The sequence below is a fragment of the Dermacentor albipictus genome, chromosome 9 (assembly GCF_038994185.2).
Source record: "Dermacentor albipictus isolate Rhodes 1998 colony chromosome 9, USDA_Dalb.pri_finalv2, whole genome shotgun sequence".
Classification (NCBI taxonomy): Eukaryota; Metazoa; Arthropoda; class Arachnida; order Ixodida; family Ixodidae; genus Dermacentor; species Dermacentor albipictus.
Genome location: NC_091829.1, coordinates 93,089,651 through 93,108,020, shown reverse-complemented (window position 1 = coordinate 93,108,020; position 18,370 = coordinate 93,089,651). Strand labels below are relative to the sequence as shown.

Here is an 18,370-nt window from a genome sequence, read left to right as displayed (position 1 = left end):
AGGCGGCGTTTATACCAGGAAGGTGGCCTTCCTACATACCTTTCTCCGCCAGTGCTTCCCTTGAAACATTACGATTACATGAGCCATTGTTGCCCGAAAGTGCGAGAAACAGTCAGGGATCTTCGAATGCTCTCGCCTTCCACTATTAAAGGCGAAGTTTAGGCGTCCTCCAGATTTTTTCGTAAAACGTAGTTCTGTCTTTACATAAAACAGGGCTTTTAACTGTTCTGACTGAGTGAGGCTGCCGTAAAATAGAAACATGAACAGGACTTACCCGGGCTCCGTGGAACGCGGAGGCGTCCTTCTTGAAACATCTTCTTCTTCAGCAGTGTTTCGACGCTTCATATCAGATGGTGTTCAATGCGCTTGTTTATGCCTCGAATATTAGTCGCACCAGTGTGCAGCGTGACTCCTTTGATTTCGATGAAAAAAGCCACCTGTAATGTTGTTGTTGTTGTTGTCCTGAGTGGCCGTGGCACATACCCACAGTGGGGGATTGGCCGAGAATCGGGTGGTTTAATTAGGTGCCTAAAATAATAATGATAACAAGGGAGTTAACAATTTGGGCGTGTGAGTTTAAAAGTAAACGTTTTGTGCTTGGAGAAAAAAGGAAATAATCGTATGAAAACCGGGTATAAGATAACAAGAATAACAACAATAATAATTGATAAAAGATAAGAAATAAAAGAAAGCTATGGTTGGGAGGGAGAACGATCAATCTAACATGGAAATCGATTAGTTTCAATGAGGTAATTTTGGATCACCTGTAATGTTCTCTCTCCGTATGGAGACATCGTGACTGAAAGGGTTAATGCCTCCTCATCGTGTGAGGGGGACGTCACATTTCGAATGCTACAAGCATCAGTGCACGGCGCGCTGTATCCTTGAATTCTGCTTTGAGTTTATATTATTTCTTCGGTCTTTATGTACGTAGATGATTGTTTATCGCAGAGCGTATTTATTAAAATAGATAATTCTAAAAATTCGATACAGAACTTTGCATATTGACATTAGCGTTGAAGAAAAGAACTGTGCTCACGTGTTTTTCTCAAGAAAAAAAAAGATATCTGCTTGGGTATAATAAACATAATAAAGGGACGCAGCAATAGTCTGTTTCGTAATTTATCAATTTGGGAGTGTATTTCTCCACCAATTTATCTTGGAAACCTCCTATTGATCTTATTACTGCCAAAGCGCATTTTGTTCTAGGATTTACGAAAAGAAATGCAATGCACTTTTCCATAAAAGCAAATGATTTACTCTATGTGACTAACGCTTGATGAATACTTGAATGCACCAGCATGGTGTAGGATCCATGGACCCTAGCGTACGCAGAAAAAATGAAAAAGATGCGTACTAAATAGGTGTGGTTTCTGTTTGGGAAATATAGAAGCAAATTATTGTAACGATTGTAAAAAAGAAGATAGGGTAGGACACGTGCTGCAGAAAAGTCGTAAAAAGAGATTTATTGTCGTTTCCTCATAATTTGTAAAAAGAAATGGTATTGATCGCAAGAAATATATACCATGCCCTGACTACGTGCTTTTCAGAGTCCACCGTGGCCTTCAATCGAAATAAACTACCTTTGAAACCGATCTTTGCAGTAAGTCTATTTTTTAAACTACTTGAGACGGGAATCTTTTACCGAGCGACGTTAAAAGATAACTTCAAATGGTGTGTTTGTGAAGTTCCTTCCAGGTGCTATTTAACTGGTGCTTTGCGCTAGTTTAAACGTGAACATGTGGTGTCCTGCGTAGCCTGTGTTATGTTGGTGAATTATTTTCTTTATTATTACCTCCCCCTATCTCCTTGGCATGCCTATTGAAGGCACTTTGGATGCATTGGTAAAAAGAATATAGTAAATAATGAATGATGACGATTATTTCATTCATTTAGCAGTTGGCAGCCATGTGGGGCCATAAAATGCAGTTAAATGAATGAGTGACAAAACACAATGTATATAACGTTCCGCGAGGTAAGCCTATGTACAGCAAAAAACAATTGTTCTAGAGTCTACGGATATTTCAGAAATTTTATATTGCACAGACTAATTATTCACAGGATATACCACAGGACATTTTCGAGGCTATATTTCGATGGGGTCCAAATTCTAAATTGCCCCCGTGTACTGTGCAGTAGTGCGTGCTGTAGTTAGTGAACTGTGCGGCACCTTGGGCGTGGTAGCTCTGAGCTGGTCACTGCGGCTAAGGTGACTTTCGAAAGCGAAAGACGCTAGTAGGCGAACAGTGGGAACCACAGCTTCAGCCATACAGTGGGCTAGACGCGGGCATTTGAAACAAGCTAAATTTGGAGGTGTCAGCTTGTAACATGGGGGCAGACTTGCTCACACATTCTTACACAACTCCAGTGGAGTTTTTCCATTAATTTAGGGCGCAGCTTTTTGGCGCCAATTCTCGCGTTTCGCGTCGCCGTCGGCCTTGTTCATCACCGCGCTGCTCTAGCTGCGTAAGGTCCGTGAATAAAACTTAAAGGTAGTGACATTCCTCCTCCCCCGGCCTTCTCACAGCTCGCTCCTTCTCTCGTAGCTCGACCTCGCAGTTGAGCCGTTCGCTCGGCAGCCACCCATAGAGTTACAATAGGTCAGACATTAAAAATTGTTCTTGGGTGTTTGCGCATGAATTTTATGCGAAGCATATTACGAGAGCTCAACCCAGCTCCTCAGGCGCGGCGGTGTCGCCTTCAATACTACGTGACACCGGGACGTCACGACAGAGGAGAAACGGGGCTCCAACTCGCGCCGTCGCTCGCGGCGTCGCAGCGGTATATAAGCAGCTGCGCTTGCCTCTGCTAGACACTCACGAGGTGAGATGCCTCCTGGAGACAGAGCTGCTCGTTGGAATGAGAAGCGAAGGTTGCGGCGTGCTACAGAGACTGTTTCTAGGTGGCTTTGCTACGGCGCAGCAACTACGCGCCCCGCATCGGACGCGGTGAGCGTCGAGCAACGCAGCGTTCGGCGCGACAACAAAATGTGCGCCTGAGCAAGCGCCGCACGCCTGAGCCGGCGCCGACGACACCGGCTTTTCTGCGACACGAGCTCGTTAACGCTGTCGCGTTAAAATAAAGGCTAGTATGCTTCGCATCCTGGGCTTAACCTTAGCTAAGGCACAGCCAGTTTTTTTACCACAGTTAAGGCTTCAATATTACTAGCAGCGACGCTATGAAATTGGCGGAAGCAGATGTTTTTTGTGCTTTTTCAGCGTGTAACTGCGTGCTCGTTTTGAGGCATCGGGTTGGCTGCCTGCGTCCTGTTAGAAGAACGCTTTTGAGGCTAGTTTGATGGACGAATTCCTTTTAGTGTCGAGTACTAGCACAAAAATCTGAATTCCTTGTCGCATGAATAATGCATAGTTAGTGTACATGATGGTTATATACATGCCAGAGTTTTCTTTGAATGTTATGTCGTCCACTGCAATGCATTGTACTCGTAGACAAAAAACACTGTCCCTGCTTGCAGAGATCAACTCACTTCACGATTCTTTCCTATTGTAGTGATCAGACTTTCATTTGCTATTTTAAAGACACTTCCCGGTGTGAAAGTGCTGCGATGAAGGCTTCGCCGGTTCCCGCCAAAGGCGATGCGCTTGCGTGTGTGCAGCACTGCGTAGCTAACGATTCAACAAGTCGGATCTGCTTGCACGGCTCGAAGGGCGTATGTGTGTACTTGCGTGTACCCAATCGACTGCCGTGTGTCCAGCTTGTGCCCCCTCATAATTTGTTCATTTTAATACCATGATGGCCGAACGCAAGGCGCGTGTCATAGTTGCCTGAATAACGCGAGCTCGCGGGATGTAATCCCGGCCCCGGCGGCCGCATTTCGATGGGGGCGAAATGCGACAACACACGTGTACTTACTTTAGGTGCACGTTAAAGAACCTTAGGTGGTCGAAATTTCCGGAGTCCTCCACTACGGCGTGCCTCATAATCAGAAAGTGGCTTTGGCACATAAAATCCCATAAAAAAAACGCGAGCGTGCTGTAGAAACGTGCCCGTTCAACTCGGAGCCTCTCAGCTATTGTCGTCGTATTGTGATGACGCTCGCATCTCTTTATGAAGTGAAAGTGGTACTGCGCTTTCATGAAAAAAACATTGCCATTGGCTCTCAAGCGCCAACATCACAGTGGAACCTCCACCTCATTTGTGATCAAAGCGTATGCAAGTAGGAAAGTTACACAGAGAAATAGTTTCCATCAAGAAGCACTTTCCCCTTTTGCGCAGTTCCAATTAAGTCAATGTGAGGTCAAATTTGGCTTATATAGTTCTGAATAACGGCCATATCCTCGACTCTACAGGCCTCCCATATAAGAAGCACTACAGCGAAGGATTCCTAAACCATCGTGACATAGCGGTGAACATTGACGAATTCTACAGCTATATTGAGAGGGTAGCAGTAGTCGTAATCAACCTGATAAGAGGCATAGAATAAGGGTAGTACAAGGCTACGCTCCAAGATCCAGTCATGATGATGAGGAAGTAGATCAGTTTTATGAATATGTTGAATTAGGGATGTGAAAAATGCAAACTCAGAATGCTGTAGTAGTGGGCGACTTCAATGCAAAAGTGCCGAAAAAGCAGGCTGGGGAACAAGCGATTGGCAACTACGGCGTTGATTCTAGGAACGCTAGAAGAGGGCTGCTGGTTGAATTCGAAAAAAGGAATAAGCTTCGAATAATGAACACATTTTTCCGGAAGCGTAGCAACAGAAAGCGGACCTGGAAAAGCCGTAATGATGAAAGGACTAATTGGTTTCATACTTCCTGCCGATCCCAGCGTAGTGCATGATACAAAAGTTTGAAGTCGGCTAAAGGCTGCAGTGATCATAGGTTAGTAAAGATTGGGATTCACCTCTGTTTGCAGAGAGAAAGAGTGAAATTGGTCAGGAAGAAACAGGCTAACCTAGATGCATTAATGGTAGAAGCAGACAAAACCGACTGCTAGTTGCAAACAAATATGCAGCTTTAGAGAGATGAAGAAGAGATAGAGGCAATGAATGAAACCATAACTAGGCTGGTTTAAGAGGCAGCACCTGATGTGGGAGGCAAGGCACCAAGATAACCAGTAGGCAAGCTCTTCCGAGGAAGAAAGGACATAATAAAGAAACGGCAAATAATGAAAGTGTATAACTCAATGGATAGGATAGAATTCGCAGTAATGCCAAAACTGATCAACAAATCAAAAACAAGCCATATTTGTAATTATAACGTGAGAAAGACTGACGAAGCCGTAAAAAAGTGACGCAGCCTGAAATCAGTGAGAAGGAAACTTGGCTTAGGACAAACCAAGATGTATACACTGAAAGAAAAGCAGGGTAATGTCATCAGCAATTTGAAGATATAGTAAAAGCTACGGAAAATCTGTACTGACCTGTTCAGTACCCAGAGGTCTCAGGATGCCTCCATTTGATACAGTAATGAATAGGATACAGAAACGCCTCCTATAAATAGCGATAAGGTCGGAAGGGCCTTGCAAGACATGAAATGGGGAAGTGGCAGGAGATGATAGAATACCAGTCGTTTTAATCAAACATCAATGAGACATAAGCTTGCAAAACGGGCGGCTGTCTATACGAAGTGTCTATCGACTACAACGGTCCAAGAAAACTGCAACAATGCAAACATTAAACTCATGCACAAAACGGGAGACGTTAAAGAATTGAAAAATTGTAGGCCGATTAGCTTACTCCTAGTATTATATAAATTATTCACCAAGAATATTTGCAATAGAATAAAGGCAACACTGGACTTTAGCAAGCCAAGGTAACAGGCTGGCATCAGAGAGAAATAATATACAACGGATCACATCCATGTCAATAATCAGGTAATCGAGAAATCCGCAGAGTACAATCAGCTTTTCCATACGGCTTTCGTAGATTACGAAAAGGCATTTGATTGAGTAGAGATTCCAGCAGTCATAGAGGCATTACCTAATAAAAGAGTACAGAAATATCTTCGAAAGTATCTACAGAGACGACACAGTTACCTTAATTCTCCGCAAGAAAGGTAAGAAGATATCTATAAAGAAAGAGATCAGATAAGATGACACAATCTTTCCAATGAATAAAGGGAAAAATAGACATCCACCCGTCCGTAGCAATGCAATTGCTACGAACGGGTGGATGACTGATTTTCCCTTTATTCATTACTTCTCTCCACCTTGCGGGTTTCCACAGAACTGCTGCGTCAATCTTTCCAGTCCTGCTAGTAACAGCGCAAAATGTAGACAAGAGACGAGACAAGAGGACACCACAAGCGCTGACTTTCAACAACGCCTATTCCAAAAGAAACACGGCTTCTTATAACCATTGGCCATACATGTCACAGTCACGTGATCGCACATCATGTGAAACATGCAGTTTTTTTTTCTCTTTTTTGCACTCAAGATAGAGGTTGCACGTGCAAAAGCTCAAGTTCTTTTTTTGTCAGTAACAAGGACGGCGTGCTAACGCATTGGTCACCAAGTCTGGTAATCTCGGCTGCCTCAATTATCTCCCGGACCAGCTGGTCATTGTGTTTCTTCAGCACTTTACAGCGTCTGCATTATGCGGCGCAATCTTTTGAGGGGCAATCCCTGATATGCATGCCTAGATTCCTGTTTGCCTGCTCAACGCTAAGTTTGTGTTCCATTAGTCTTTCATCTGTGCATCTAGAAGTTTGCCCTATATGCCTCTTTCCACATTTCAGAGGTATTGAATACACCACGGCTTCTGTGCACTCCACAAAACGATTCTGGTGATTAATCGTGCACCCTTCCTGGTTTAGCGGCTCTTCAGCATTGACGGGTCGGCAGAGGCTTTTTAGTTTTTTCGGGGCAGTAAGCACTACATGAACTCCGGCTTTGCGCCCAATCTTTTTCAAGCGGTGAGATAAGTTGTGCACGTACGGCAGGGCCACGGTCCGCCGCTTTTCTTTCATTTTTGGCTTCTCGCCACTTGGCTCGCCATGGGCACGCTCGAGCTTTAGGTTCTTGCTCATTTTTTCCGCAATGGACACAAGAAGGTGCGACGGGTAACCAGCCCTAGTAAACCGCTCAATCTGCTGACGAAAACTTTGTTCCATTGCGTGGATGCATGATTTTTGAGCGCATTTGTTAGACAAAGGTTTGCAATTGCTCTCTTCACTAGTTTTGAATGCGCTTATTCGAATGGCAGTGGCGCCTTGTCGCCTCTGTGTTCATAGGCCCAGCAGACCTTCCCTTTGGAGAGCTCAAGTCAGAGATGCAGTAATCTTAAAGACCCTTGCGTGGGGAGCTCGTGGGTAACAACAAGCGGCTGAAGCGCATGACTAAAGCATGTCACTGCCTCCGAAACTGCGCCATCTGAATTCGTGCCAGAGCCATCACATAGAACCAAGTAATCGTCAACATACCGAAAAACTCCCCGGACGTTTGTTCTGGTTAGGGCATTCTGAAGTAATCTATCTTTCTTGGCAAGAAACAAATCGCTAAGTGGCAAGAAACAAAGTACTTAGCGATTTGTTTTGTTAGTTAGCGAATTAAATTTGTTAGATTTGTTAGCGAATCTTTCTTGGCAAGAAAGAAAGCACTTAGCGATTTGTTTCTTGCCAAGAAAGATAGATTACTTTAGAACGCCCTAACCAGAACAAACGTCCGAGGAGTCTTTCAGTATGTTGACGATTACTTGGTTCTATGTGATGGCTCCGGCACGAATTCAGCTGACGCAGTTTCGGAGGCAGTAACATGCTTTAGTCATGCGCTTCAGTCAATTGTTGTTACCCACGAGCTCCCCACGCAAGGGTCTTTGAAATTCCTTGATCTCAGACTCGAGCTCTCCAAAGGGAAGGTCTGCTGGGATTATGAACCCAGAGGCGAAACGGTGCCACTGCCATTCGAATCAGCGCATTCAAAACTAGTGAAGAGAGCAATTGCAAACCTTTGTCTAATAAATGCGCTCAAAAAATCATGCATCCACACAATGCAACAAAGTTTTCGTTGGCAGGTTGACCGGCTTACTAGGGCTGGTTACCCGTCGCACCTTCTTGTGTCCGTTGCGGAAAAAATGAGCAAGAACCTAATACTCGAGCGTGCCCATGGCGAGCCAGGTGGCGAGAAGCCAAAAATGAAAGAAAAGCGACGGACCGTGGCCCTGCCATACGTGCACAACTTATCTCACCACTTGAAAAAGATTGGGCGCAAAGCTGGAGTTAATGTAGTGCTTACTGCTCCGAAAAAACTAAAAAGCCTCTGCCGACCCGTCAATGCTGAAGAGCCGCTAAACCAGGAAGGGTGCACGATTAATCACCAGAATCGTTTTGTGGAGTGCACAGAAGCCGTGGTGTATTTAATACCTCTGAAATGTGGAAAAAGGCATATAGGGCAAACTTCTAGATGCACAGATGAAAGACTAATGGAACACAAACTTAGCGTTGAGCAGGCAAACAGGAATCTAGGCATAGATATCAGGGATTGCCCCTCAAAAGATTGCGCCGCAGAATTCAGACGCTGTAAAGTGCTGAAGAAACACAATGACCAGCTGGTCCGGGAGATAATTGAGGCAGCCGAGATTACCAGACTTGGTGACCAATGCGGAGGCTGAAGAACGGGAGGACTGAAAAGGCCACACGCTTGGAGCTGTTCGTGTATCAGGGTCCAAATCAGCATACGCAGGTCCGTATCCGAGGAAGGAGGCGCGTCCTCGACGACAGGTTGTAAACGGATGGCCTGCAGTGAGTCCAAGTGTAGGCAAGTCGCGATCACAGTGTGAATGGTATTCGGATTCTTATGGCCAGTGCATGGTCATAAGAATCGGCGTATTGCGTAATCAAGCTGATGATGATGATGATGATGATAATGATAATGATGATGATGATGATGATGATGATGATGATGATGATGATGATGATGATGATGATGATGATGATGGTGGTGGTGGTGGTGGTGGTGGTGGTGGTGGTGGTGGTGGTGGTGGTGGTGGTGGTGGTGGTGGTAGTGGTGGTGGTGGTGGTTGTGGTGGTGGTGGTGGTGGTGGTGGTGGTGGTGGTGGTGGTCGTGGTGGTGGTGGTGGTCGATTCTTATGGCCAGTGCATTGAACGCGACGTGGGCAATGCCCTTTAGGATATGACGAACACGATCAGACTCCGTCATGGGGGCGTCAACATGGCGCCAAAGGGCGAGGACACCCTCGATATAAGAGGTGCATGTTTCCCAGGGAAGTTTCATGCGTCCACCAAGCTTTTTCTTGCCGTCCTCACAATATATGTGTGAACGCATGCACGCATGCATGCACAAACACACACACATAACTATGCAGTGTGTTTCAGCGAACACTTTCGAAAACTTTTTAAGGTTTCCCGAGCCAGGTAGCACAATTCTAGTTCATGAGCTGGTGTACACCAAGAGACGCACATTACTTGCACAAGAAAATTGAAATGCATAATACACTAATTAACAAAAACCAATAATTAGATTTAACTAATTACCTTATGGGCCATATTGCAATTTACAAGTTATATCCAAGTGTCTCTACCGTGAAGACAACACCACAGCGCTGGCCGCACACTGTGCTCTTCATGCCTGTGGACCCAGTGTCAAATCTGCGACTCCTAAACAGGCAAGTCCTTTCTACGTTTCTTGAGGGAGTCGCGCCAAATGAGATAAAGGACGTGAGAATAAACGCATGGAAGAATGTCCTTGCAGTAGATGTTCTACACCGTAGTGCACTGAAAAGCCTGCGGCACGTAACGGAGATCGACAAAGAACAGGTGCGATCCATGATACCTACTGGCTGCAATGGGACTATCGGCGTCATTTATGATGTCGATATTTGTCCGCCAACCGACGACTTACCGATATTAATAAATCCAACTACAGAAGGCACTTTTATCATGCACATCACAAGACTTGGCAACACACGTAGCCTGAAGCTGTGGTTTTAGGGAGGCAACCTTCCCTCACACGTCAAAGTTGGCCACGTCCGCCATCCAGTCCGCCCATACGTACCGAAGCCCCTGCAATGCTAAAATTTCTGCAAGATGGGACACGTAAAAGGTGTCTGTAGAAATAACCTCGTCTGCCCACGGTGCGCTGAATCTCATTCAGTAGATGCCTGCCGCGCAACTGTGTTAAAATGCCGTAACTACCATGGTACTCATGAGGCCTCATCCAATGATTGCCCGCGGGTGAGGAACGAGCGAGCAGTACTCAAACGTATGGTACGGGACCATTCAACACACAAAAAGGCTGCCGCTACTCTCAGGCGACGACGACATAGGCACCGAAGAGCAGCACGAAGAGTTACGTCTACTGAAGGATATACACCATCTTCCGGCAAAGCGGCTACCGTATCAACGCCGACTTCCACTAAAACAGATACTGCGAAAACGAAGACTGGGGCAACACGCTCACCTCCTGAGGAGTGGCCTACACTTCCAAGAGCACAACCTGCCTCGGAGTCACACCAAACTGCGCCGCCCACAATGACCTCATGAACCGCGGATGGGACGACGACTGAGGATCGCCAAGTCATAGTGATGCTGAAGTCACTTATGGAGGCCATGTGCATTCTACTAAGCAGCATGAAAACCCCGTCGGCACAGAGCGCACTGCAAGTGCTGGACACTTTGAGTCCGCTGCTTGTGGCTCTAGGGTAAAACCGTGGCACGAGAGATGCCGTCGTTTCAAGAGGAAGCCAAGCATGCATCTGTCTTTCAGCGGAACGCCAGAGGGCTTAATTAAGTCACCCATGTCCGACTTTAGACAGTTTGTCTGTACGCACCAGTTCCCCATTATCGTGATTTGCGAGCCCAACCGGTCCGGGTATGAGTGCTTTATGTCCTCTACCCACGGAGAGTGCAGCAAGGTTGTTGTGTTTATACGCCGTGACTTGACTTATGTACATCACCCAGTGCCGCCTGACGAAGCAAATCAATACGTTTTCTTAACAGTGAAAAAGAAAAAGCTCGCGCTTACAATTCTTGGAGCCTATTTATCTCCAGCAAGCCGTCTAGATTGTGAGCGCCTACGGGGAATTTTGACATCGACTCCACAGCCGTGGGTGCTCACTGGTGACTTTAATGCCCACCATTACCTATGGGGAAGCTCCAAAGTTAACTCTAGAGGCAGAATGTTGGTGTCCCTTGCCTCTGAACGGGAATTTTGCTTGTCAAATGATGGTAGCCCTACTTATCTGCGTGGATCAGCGTATAGCAGCTGCTTGGCCCTAACTTTCGTGTCACGGTCGCTTTCGAGAAGAGTGCACTGGTTTTTCCATTTAGAAACACGGGGTAGCGACCACATTCCAACCTATCTGAAGATCGAAGGTTTGACTAGCTCCAAGTCTTCCAGAACAGCCCAGTGCACCGATTCGCCTAAATACAAAATAATAATGGAAGACTGTTCTAGTGACGGATCCTCTTATAACCTACAGGGCGCGATAAAGGATGCCATACAAACAACCACGCATTTGCTTTCGAGGAGTTCTTCCCGCACCGATTTCGGCATCGAACTAGCTAAACGTCGAGCAATTCGCCGTCGCGCGGAGCGAAGATATAGACGCACGAAATCCAATCATGATTTCAGATTGGCTAGACGAACACAAAAGAAAATACAAGGTCACATGAACAAGCTGGCTTCGCGACAATGGGCATCCTTTTGCGAGTCCCTGGATCCGCGAAAACCTTTGTCGCTTATATGGAGGACTGTTCGTGGCCTTCGCACAACCTTTGGTCAGCGCCACCCGTTTATATCTCTGGCACTTTATCTACAATGTAGCGATATTGACGTCGCTGAATCTTTCTGCAGAAGGATTGCTGGCGAGGCAAATTCCGACGGAACGGGTACGGGAACGCTTGACCACCCACTGTTCTCACGTGATCTCCGCATGGAATGCCCTTTTTCTATGGAAGAACTAGAAGCTGCGCTAGCTTAGTGCAGGCGTTCTTCAGCGCCAGGACCTCACGGTATTACATACCGTGCCTTGTGTAACCTAGAAGACCAAGCTCGTAAGGCACTCTTGTTCTTGAACAACGACTCCTGGCAGACGGGTACGGTTCCGCAAGAGTGGAAGTCAACTCGCCTCATTCCACTTCTCAAAGCTGGCAAGTCGCTTTTGGAAATTCCCTCATACCGTCCCATCGCGCTTGCCAGCTGTGTCGGAAAAACAATGGAAAGAATGAATTTAACATGCCTGAAATGGTACTTAGAGTACTATGAAATCTATCCACATGCTATGGCCGGATTCAGACGGGACCGTTCGTCAACAGACAGCGTTGTTGACTTGATAACATTTGTGTAACACCAAAAGGCCTGTAAGCGACTATCTGCTGCTCTGTTTCTAGACGTTAAAGGAGCTTATGATAATGTCACCCATGAGGCCATCCTTAGCACGTTAGAAGCTGTCGGATTTGGTGGTAAGATGTATATGTGGGTGTGCAAGTACTTACAGAGGAGACCATTCTACGTGCACACAGAAAATGGCCCGACATCCGAGCATTACGGTAGCCGAGGAGTCCCTCAAGGGGGAGTACTTAGCCCGACTCCTTTCAATCTCACCCTCAGTGGATTAGTTAACAACCTGCCAAGCAGCGCACGAATTTCTATCGATGCGGACGACATCTGCATTTGGGCATCAAGTGTGACGCGACTTCAGCTTCGCGCTCGGCTTCAGAAGGCAGCCACAATGGCATCTTGCTACCTTCGTGAACAAGGACTTGAAATTTCATGTGGAAAGTGCGCAATGGTGGCATTCACGAGGAAGCCAATGTCTGGTTACAGCGTATCTATTAACGGACATCCTATACCATACAGCACAGGTCACAGGTTCTTGGGAGTCGTAATTGACAGAGACCTGTATTAGACTCCGCACGTCAATTACGTGAAAAAGCGGCTGACTGCTATCTATCACCTGTTCATGTTCCTTGCAGGAAAAGGTTGGGGAGTATCTGTACATGCTATGTTACAGTTGTACATGGCGTTGTTCGTTGGATTCCTGCGATACAGCTTGCCTGCAATATCCAACACCTGCAAGACTAACCTGCGTACGATTCAGAGTATTCAAGCCCAAGCCCTTAAGATATGTCTTCGCTTACCACGCAGTGCATCAACGGCTGAAACCATTGCCCTAGCGCAGGATTACCTTATCACGACGCACATTACCGTTGAGACAATGCGTATGCATCTCAGGCATTATGCTAGGACCCCTTCCCACCACTTGGCGATCCTCACTGCTGCAAGGAGCTGCTCGACATTTAGCGTTATTGTCAGTGCACATCGTGCGTCGTTTACTTCAGGGTACGCACCTGCGGCCAAGCTAGCGTTTCCTCCGTGGTGTTTGAGCCGTCCACAAGTTGAGATAATGATTCCAGTACTACAGAAGAAGACAGATCTACCGGCCCCTGCTCTAAAGCAGCTGAGCTTACTTCTTCTGCATGAAAAGTACAGGAACCACGTGCACATCTATACCAATGGATCGACTACACCGTGCAGTTCTGGTGGTGCCATGGCTATACCAACGCGAGGAATGACACTGTGGTTCAAGACATCGCATGTCATGACCTCAACGGCGGCAGAACTTACGGCCCTGCGTCGAGCACTGGAATTCATTGATTCGGTAAGACTCAGAAAGTGGGCTGTGTTCTGTGATTCAAAACCGGCATTACAGTGCACGCAGTCAGTTCTCCGACACGGATGTCATGACCAATTGACATGCCAAGTCGTGAAACTTCACCATGATGTCCAACAGATGGCCATGATGTCGTTTTTCAGTGGGTACCTGGCCACTGTGGAATCAGTGGCAATGATTCCGCCGATAACGCTGCTCGCACAGCTCATCAAGAAGAGCACAGCATTCCGATCCCGCTTTCGAGGACTGACGCTGCAAAGCAGCTCCGACACCTGGCACGTAGCCTCACAGTGACCGAGTGGAACTCCCAAAGCTTACGACTTACACGACTACATCGACTAAACCCCTCCCTGCAGCTCCAACCTCAACTCGGACTTCCTCGACGTGAAGCTACGCTTCTCTGTCGCCTTTGGTTAGGAGTTGCCTTCACAAAGGCATACTCTACATTAATTGGAGTGACTGACAGTGCAGCATGCGAGGTCTGTGGCACCGAAGAAAACATCGACCACCTGCTGTGCCACTGTCCAAGATATGCCCTAGAGAGACAAGAACTTGCCAAAGCTTTCCAAAAACTGGACAGTCGGCCGCTTTCTGTGCAGGTGCTGCTGGAACACCGCCCCCATCGCCAGTTGGCCCATAAAGCGGTGAAAGCGCTTTTGTGTTTCTTAAGGACGACGGGTTTGTGCGACCACCTGTGACTATTAATGCAATTTCTGTAAAACCACACACGTCAGCGAACTTGCCGCAATTTCCTTCTTTCCTTCCCTCCTCTTTCTCCCTGTGATCTTTTCTTTCCCCTTTCCCATTCCCCGGTGTAGGGTAGCTAACCGGACGTTACTCTGGTTAACCTCCCTACCTTCTTATTTTCTCTTTCCTCCTCCCTACAAATTATATCTGTGGAGTTCGCAAGGCAGATCCACATGGAAGAAATTCTCACGACGACACCAATTTCCAGGTATTCCCTCACTTTGCTGAGAAATACAAAGTGAAATGACGGAGTAAGACAAAAAGTTGTCCATCACATATTCCAGTCGAAGCTTCCTCTTTCATAAGCCGCGAGTGAGACGTCGGGTAAGGTCTATGACACCACGGGGTGAGTGAACAAGAAGGGCCAAGTAGTCTGATAGCTTGAGAAACTCTATGTGAGTTCATGGTCGTGATACAGCCATGGATGTTGCATCGTCGTCATTGCAGCTTTGTCATCCGACTATCGTCATGCCATCGCCATTACGCAGTCGTCGTCATACAGTCGTCATGTATTCCTTGTCATACTGTCGTCGGGTTGCCGCTACGGTCCTCTCATCGTCGTCACTACACCATCGTCATCCGTCTTTCGTCATGGCATCGTTGCCGCGCCATTGTCAGTACACAGTCTTCGTGATGCAGTCGTTTTCATGCCACGGCCGTCATACACTAGTCGTCGTCTTGTTGTCGTCATAAAACTGTGATGTCATCGTTGTCTTCCTGCCCAGCATGATTCTGTCATCGTACGGTCCACTTCAATCATTCTATTTCATACTGTCGTTGTGATGCCGTAGTAGTCATTGCATCGTCGTTATTCTAACGGCATCTGGCTCATGCCATAACATTGTCCTCGCGCCATCGTAGTCACGCAGCTGTCATCAAGCCATCGTCGTCACGATGTCGCTTGACCATCGCCATCACTTCAGAAATATCGTCGAATCGTCGTCATGCCACCGTCTTCATACCATCTTCGTCGTTCTTACGAGGCCGGGGCGTCTCCACCATTTCATCGCAATAATGCTGTGGTCATTTAGGCGTGATTATACCGCCGTTCTCCGGCCTTCCTCGACATTGCGTCTTCATCAGGCAGTCGCTCTTAAGCACCCATTTGACACAGACGGCGTCATGCAGTCACGGTCGGGGCATCATCGTCACAACCTTGCCCTGATCCCAATGGCTTGCAGTTGTCATCGTCAAGCTGTCGTCGTTATGCCATCGCCATCATTTAAGAAACGCCATCTATTTGGTTTGTCGCCTCCATCGAGGTCGTTTCATCGCCGTCAGTTCGTCGCCATACACTCGTCGCCATGTTATTGGCCTCACGCCGTCATCATGAAGCTGGCGTCGTTGTACCATCATGATTTATCATTTCAGAATCATCATCTATTGGCCATCATGCCACCGTTGTCACGCCACCTTTGCCGTTCCGCCGACGTCATTACTTCATTCCAACGTCGTCATTTCGTGGTTGTCGTACAGCTGTCGTCATGGCGTCATGCTCATGCGCAGTCTCCAAAAGCAAGTGTCATATGTATAGTGGTCCGATACCAGAGACAGTGTGTGTTGCACATAGCGGAAGCAGAGAAACTATAAGAATAGCGGAACGGAGCAAAACGCAAACGCTAACGCAAATATTCACGGCGTCATCTAGGTGCCAGAACACTAAGTACTGGCAAGCCAAATCCGTACAAAATGTCGAGCTAATCGAATGCCGGATACGCAAGTGCCTCACCAAGTCAAGCTACAGTGTACTTAATCAAGCGAATGAGCAAAAAAAAACTGGCTTTCGCGCCATCTCGACGCGGCTCCAGCAAACATAAGCAAAGATGAGCAAACGCTTTCGTTAAGCCTGCTGCTCCGCTAATTGAGAACGTACGTCGACAACAACGGCAATCTGTCACCACTACTTCACTGCCGAAACATCGTCATACAAATGTAAAGGAAATACGAGCATTAGTGGGCTACTATTGAGACGAACAGCGTAGGCAGACGTCTGGACAGATCGGAAGCGGGCAGCTCTCGATTCGACTGGCTCTGCCAAGTTGCCGTACGTAAGGCTCCCCTTGCAGGCCCCCGCATTCAACCCAAAATCTCAAAACATAGCGTACGTACGTAAGAGATCCAGCCCCGTTTACGTATAGCGCATGCGCAATGTGGAGCACGCAGCGCTAACGCTAACGCTAACAAGTTACGTGTGCTGTTAAACGCTGCACTAAAGCTGTTTATTGTGTAACTTCATTGCTTGAATGCTGATCGCATAACCTTGGACAGACATCGCGAGATGGGTTCTGCCGCAATTTTTGGCCCCCACGGCACCATAGCAACAATGTCCTCACTGAATGAAGTGAGCAAAGCAAGTACACACTCTTCTAGAATACGTTATGCGCTCATACTGCACAAAACAGACGACAAACATACGATGCGAATTCCGGAAAAAGAAAATATTACAAGCCGGATATGCCATTGTTCTATGCTTTACTGTTTTACCACGCCTGAAATATGTCCATTATAAGCTGCAGCATTCTAAAATAAATAAGCGACGAAATAGGAACAAAAGTAAATGCGCTTGGTTTCTCAAATGCGCTAGAGTTGAATTTATTCGAAGCAAAAGAAAATCGAAAATTCTGGCGGCGTACTTCATTGTGCCCTTGGAGGGTCGAGTAAATATTTATTTGCTGCATTTTCGGTGCATCCAAACATGACAACAGGATAGCGCTGGCTTGGACATGCGTCGCTGCATTCAACCCGTTCCGAGAAATTTCCATGCGTTTTTTTTTCTTATTTTATGCATGGTGAAAGTTTGCCCTCAAGGGTGGGATAACAACACCGACAGGCGCACGTTTACCTCGTCCCCCACATCAAATATTTACCTAGGAGATAACGCTTTCCCGCAGTATTTTTTGCTTAGTTTCTCGTGTTTTCCATGTCACGTTTTTACGGCGCAGTGCTGTGTAATGCCGCTCGGATCTAGCGCATGTTGACGAGATCTCGCAGCAGGCCCTGCCTGCCCTTTCCTAACCTCTCATTCCTCGTAAACGTTCCTGCATAAACTGGTGCCCCGTTTGAGCCACTTGCGCAGTGAACGCGAAAAAGCAAAGGAAAGTAAATTGCACCATGTTTACGTAAGCGGCCTCGCACAAATGGCTCATTGGTGCCTTGCTAGAGTACATGATCATGAGTCATAATGAAATGCCTTGTTTGCGGAGTTTCTTGCGTGAGTGACCGGCAAGACTTGGTCCCGTGAGCGTGAATTAGTGTAAATATTTACTTTAGTATTTATAACTAAGTACTGAAGTTATATTTTTCAGTATTTTAATGCTTAAATTGCTTTTTGGTTGCTTGCTTGCTAGATTGGTTGATTGACGGTTTCATTGCTCGATTGAATATTGATTAGTTATATGAATAACTGGTTTATTTATTTATTTATTTATTTATTTATTTATTTATTTATTTATTTTAATATGACGAAGTAACGCAGGGCTGGTTTGTCAGATGCGTCACAGTTGAGGGCTGCGGATTACATTTGACAAGGGAACGGTTCTGTATAGTGCACCTAAAATACAGTACTAAAGCATTCGTGCATTCATCTCACACTCCTGAATACGGCCACCTCGACTAGAAAATTAACTAAAAAATTTAGTTATGCAGTTTTACGCGTGAGCAGAGCGATCAGATTATGATGCACTCTGTACAGTGTGGGACTTCGCATTAATTTATTTATTTACCTTGACCTAAATTTGAGCATATGACTGTCTTTAGCACTTCGACCCCATCGACATGCGGCCGCCACAATGGATATTGGACACGCAGCCTTATGCTCTACAGCTGAACACAAACGGCTTCGGTACCGTTTCGAGACTTTGATGGATGGTATGACCTAATGAATTGAATGGCATGAAATGCATGTCATAAGAAGCCAACAAACAAAGACAGCAAAGACAGCATAGGGAAAACTACTCGTACATATCAACTGAATAAAAGAAATCATGAATAAATGGAAATATGTGGATGAAAAAAACAACTGTCCGCAGGTGG

The 18,370-nt window shown here is 46.5% G+C and overlaps 1 protein-coding gene across 6 annotated transcripts in view; it reads right to left on the bottom strand.

The window, feature by feature from the left end:
* The window catches only part of LOC135919123 (glucoside xylosyltransferase 2-like), a 79,137-nt gene that overhangs the window by 53,135 nt on the left and 7,632 nt on the right, over positions 1 to 18,370 (bottom strand). For 5 of the 6 annotated variants that reach the window (XR_010569888.2, XR_010569887.2, XM_070525787.1 and 2 more), the window contains exon 1: positions 275 to 386. The exons of the other annotated variant lie outside the window; for it this stretch is intronic. The gene's annotated coding sequence lies outside the window, so the exon portion shown is untranslated. Of the gene's footprint in view, positions 1 to 274; positions 387 to 18,370 lie in introns of those variants that run through there. 6 annotated transcript variants of the gene reach the window in all.